At 45.0% G+C, this 4,953-nt stretch overlaps 1 non-coding gene across 1 annotated transcript; it reads left to right on the top strand.

Annotated features, from left to right (window-relative positions):
- Window positions 1-3,084: 3,084 nt before the first annotated feature.
- LOC113899865 lies at window positions 3,085-3,188 on the top strand. The gene has a single exon (XR_003513023.1). It is a non-coding gene; the product is annotated as a U6 spliceosomal RNA (small nuclear RNA).
- Window positions 3,189-4,953: the final 1,765 nt, after the last annotated feature.

The raw sequence follows: 4,953 nt of genomic DNA, 5'->3' as shown, positions 1-4,953 counted from the left end.
CAGAATGTCTTGCGCCTCAAAGAGGAGGACAGAGGGGAAAATCAGCAAACAGATGGTGTGGGGATTAGATTCACATGGGCCACCCTCGGACGACTCTGTTATCTCGGCTTGAGCAACCTGGGATTCTCCAGCCCTCTGCTCTCTGCCTTCTGAGCTTATTCCTGCTTGTTTGCTCAACTGTAAAAAGGATGCAGGGCCAGAAAGGTGGGCTGAGTTTGCAATCACTCTTTCCCTCCTTGTTTGAAGGCCTGCCAAGAGGCAAGCTGGCAAAAGGAGAGTTTTACAATAAAGGAGCAACCTGACTTGGGGAATTTTTAAATCTTCCTTTTCTCAAATAAATATCTCATAAAAGGCTAACCCAAATGATAGTTAACACCTAACATTTATTTTTTTTATTTTATTTTTTAACTTTACAATATTGTATTGGTTTTGCCATATATCAAAACGAATCCGCCACAGGTATACATGTGTTCCCCATCCTGAACCTTCCTCCCTCCTCCCTCCCCATACCATCCCTTTGGGTCGTCCCAGTGCACCAGCCCCAAGCATCCAGTATCACACATCGAACCTGGACTGGCGACTCGTTTCATATATGATATTATACATGGTTCAATGCGTTCTCCCAAATCATCCCACCCTCTCCCTCTCCCACAGAGTCCAAAAGACTGTTCTATACATCAGTGTCTCTTTTGCTGTCTCGTATACAGGGTTATTGTTACCATCTTTCTAAATTCCATATATAGGCGTTAGTATACTGTATTGGTATTTTTCTTTCTGGCTTACTTCACTTTTTATAATAGGCTCCAGTTTCATCCACCTCATTAGAACTGATTCAAATGTATTCTTTTTAATGGCTGAGTAATATTCCATTGTGTATATGTACCACAGCTTTCTTATCCATTCATCTGCTGATGGACATCTAGGTTGCTTCCATGTCCTGGCTATTATAAACAGTGCTGCAATGAACATTGGGGTACACGTGTCTCTTTCAATTCTGGTTTCCTCAATGTGTATGCCCAGCAGTGGGATTGCTGGATCATAAGGCAGTTCTATTTCCAGTTTTTTAAGGAATCTCCACACTGTTCTCCATAGTGGCTGTACTAGTTTGCATTCCCACCAACAGTGTAAGAGAGTTCCCTTTTCTCCACACCCTCTCCAGCATTTATTGCTTGTAGACTTTTGGATCACAGCCATTCTGACTGGCGTGAAATGATACCTCATAGTGGTTTTGATTTGCATTTCTCTGATAATGAGTGATGTTGAGCATCTTTTCATGTGTTTGTTAGCCATCTATATGTCTTCTTTGGAGAAATGTCTATTTAGCTCTTTGGCCCGTTTTTTGATTGGGTCATTTATTTTTCTGGAATTGAGCTGTAGGAGTTGCTTGTATATTATTGAGACCTTACAACTTTGCAGGAGCTGTTCTAAAATTTTTACATAAATGATTTCATTTTATTTTTGTAAGAACACTATGTGCTAGGTACTATTACTTACTGCCACCTCTTAGATGGGGCGCTGATAACAAGGAATGCTAAGAAACTTGTTCGAGGTCAAACAGTTAAGAACTATTAAAGAACACGATTTCAATATACAGCCAGCCATCTTAATCTGTATGTCATGCTTCCCTGAGCTCAAAGATGGAGACCTAAAACAAACAGGTAGATAGAGAGATGATAGCAATAAATTAGATGATAGATGGATACATAGATAGAAAATAGATTCATATATATATATGTATATGTATGAGGGTGGTACAAGAATCCCAGTTGTCCTTGTCTGTTGGAGGTGGAATGGTTCAGCTACCCTAGGGTCCAGTTTGAAAAGGTGGGGAAGGAACAGAAATAATTAAAGGGGCTGAAGTTCTGAGTCTGTGTCATCGGAATATGGTATATCTGTAGAAACAGGAGCTGTCCAGACCCTCTGTGCTCACTGCTGTGCTATGACCTGGCCAGGTCAGCAACTGACACAGGAGTGAAGCGCAGGCTGTGCAAGCCTCAGATGGACAACCAGGAGCCTGGACAAGTTGGAACGCCACCCAGTGAGGCACTCTGGCCTGGGGTGGGAATGGGTGACTGGAAGGCAGCGTGGAAATCTAGGCAGGACCAGACTTGGGAACCCTGTGCATAGGGTTCCAAGGGAACAAGATACCACATCCAGTGCAACAAATGCTACTGTGAACAGACCTACAGTTGAGCTCCTGGAAGCACCCCAGGGCAGGACCCCAAATGTATTTTTATCAAGCACCTCAGATGGTTCTGGTCATCAGACGGGCATGGAAACTTCAGAGGTAAAAATGTGAAGGTCTGAAAGAGCTTCATTCTTCCTTTTGCCACTCCCCGGTCTGCCTGCCCCAGCCATGTTTTCTGCCACTAGCAGGTGAGTGCAATACCAGCTCCTTCCTTGACCCACCCACACAGGCAGTCTGCTCACTCTCTGAGTTCAGGGCTTTAATAATTGGTTTCCCCAGAATCCTGAATCCGGCAAAGTTTAAATTTGAAATTTCTTGTGCTTTCTGCCACAGTCCTAGTACCTGGCATGCAATCTGCCCCCAATTCTTAGAACATCGTGATGCGTGATTGAGCCCCATGATGCATCTACTGCCCTCTGCTGCCTGGATGCCTAGATGCCAGACACAGAGGCCACCTACTGCTAGCTCCAAGACAGAAGAGTTTTTCCCTTTGCCTGTCAGGAAGACCATGCCCTGAGTTATACTAATGTGTGCTGGTTGTTATTGTTGCTATAACTAATTTCCAAAACCTTAGTGACTTAATGTACAAATTTATTATCCTAAGGTTTTGGAGGTCAGAACTCTGAAGTGGGTCTTACTGGATTAAAATCAAGGTGTCAGCTGCTCTGCATTCCTTCTGGAGGCTCTGCAGGAGGATCCTTGCTTTCCCTTTGCCAGCTTCTAGAGGCCCCCGTATTCCTTGGCTTGTGGCCATGCACTGCTCTCACCTTTGCTCCCATTTTTATATTTTCTCTCCCCCTGACCCTCCTACCTTCTTCCTGTCATGATCCTTGTGATTATACTGGACCCATTCAGATGGTTCAGGATCACTGCCCCATCTAAATATCCTTAATTTAGTGCTTGCTTCAGCAGCACATATAATAAAATTGGAATGACACAGAGATTAGCATGGCCCCTGCACAAGTATGACATGGAAATTCATGAAGCATTCCATATTTAAAAAAGAAAAAAGATCCTTAATCACAGCTGCAATGTCCCCTTTGCCACGGAAGGTGACATATGCACAGATTCTGAGGATTCGTTGTGGACATGTTCGTATTTTCTACCACAGGTTAATAACGTGCATATCACCTTGCCCTGGGTCAGCACATGAAGTAGAGGCCTAGGCTTTGAGAATGGGGCACACACTTGGGAAGGTTACCCTGCCCAGGAGCAGAGCCCAAGCTATTCCTGGACCGAGACTCCACCAAGTGAGACACCCAGGGAGGATGGGGGTGTGCTGTGAGGAGCAGATGTATGCACATGCATGTATATACACACACCTGTGTGCACATGTGTATACATGGGTCAGAAAAGCAGTTATTTGAGGCTCTGAAGGCAGTAAGTGCTGAAAACAGCAACCCAGAGAAAGAGTAAGGAGAAGGCGGCTTGGCAGCATTCTCTAATTAAATGGCATGGAAGAACGTGCATCTCAAATTCCCAAGACTCCTCACTGCCGAATTCATTTCTCCACAGAAGCCGAAGAATTCAAGAATGCTCTAGTGCTCATTTCAGAAAAACAGGTCTGAGGAGAGCAAATTGCCTTCTGCTGTCTCGGGCTGCATTGGGAGGCGGACGTGGTCAGCTGTTGCCTCCACAGCCTGACCCTCAGCCTCTGGACACAGATTTGCTGATCAGACCCCGAATAGCCCAGGCCTTTGCAAACAGGCTGTTTCGCTCAATGTGTGGAACATCTCTCTCTGAGCACACAGATGGGAAAGCCTCTGCAGGGGTGAGTCATTAATTCCTCCAGGCTCGGTGGAGGCCTCCAGGGCCCTGCAGGGGTGAGGCCTGAGGACCACAGCAAGGGAGGAAAGCAGGAGCATCTCAGAGAGAAGGGACTCCACCCGCCACAGGCCCAACTCCAGGAGACACCACTGACATTGTGGGGGCCTGGAGGGACAGAAGAGGCCTCCGTGAGGCCCACATAACACAGCTCTTTTTCTAGAGCCATCTGGTCAGGTTCCAGAGCAGGTAAGGTCCTGGCCCCAGCTCCAGAAGGGCGGCTGCAGGCTTCTCTGGGTCCCTGGTCTACCCAGCACTTGTGCAGTGAGAACAAAGACACCTCCTGAGGCTGTGATTTTCAATAATGCTTTCAAGAAAACATTCAAATAACCCAGCTGACAGCCTAAACCCATCTGGGAGCCTACAGGATGGAGTGGGGACAATCTTCATTCTGTTTCAAATGATGGTAAATGTATCATCTTTCATTTCTGAGGACTTTTGTTTATTGTTCTCTTTGTGACTTTTTCACATTTATGTCCACCATTTACCTCCTATTTTCCCATTAATTCTATTTCTTGCTTATCTTTCTCTCTCTGTCTCCCCTCCCCTTATTTCCTCTTCCTCATATTCCACAATTTCATCTCAACTCTTGGAAATACCTCCTCTCCCAAGAGATTTCCCTCTTCTACTTCCAAACCATCCCCTAAATTCTTATTTTAATAAGCTCCCAACACTGATCTCCTTACAAATCATTCTTTGCCATTTTGCAATTGAACCAGTGTCTTGGTTAAAATGAAAATTTCCCAGGGCACACAATAAATAATAAAAAAGAATAACATAATTGCAAGGGCTATGATTCTGAGCAGAAGGAAATAATGTGAAGCAGTTGAACTACATTTTGTGAATCTTATGATCAAAATGCAAAAATGAGGGGAGGTGGTAGGCAGGAGCTTGGCTCCAAAAGCCCTCGACAGTTCTGGAAACTCTGAACATTAACTTTG

The sequence above is a fragment of the Bos indicus x Bos taurus genome, chromosome 1 (genome assembly GCF_003369695.1).
Source record: "Bos indicus x Bos taurus breed Angus x Brahman F1 hybrid chromosome 1, Bos_hybrid_MaternalHap_v2.0, whole genome shotgun sequence".
Classification (NCBI taxonomy): Eukaryota; Metazoa; Chordata; class Mammalia; order Artiodactyla; family Bovidae; genus Bos; species Bos indicus x Bos taurus.
This window is presented reverse-complemented; position numbering and strand designations above follow the sequence as displayed.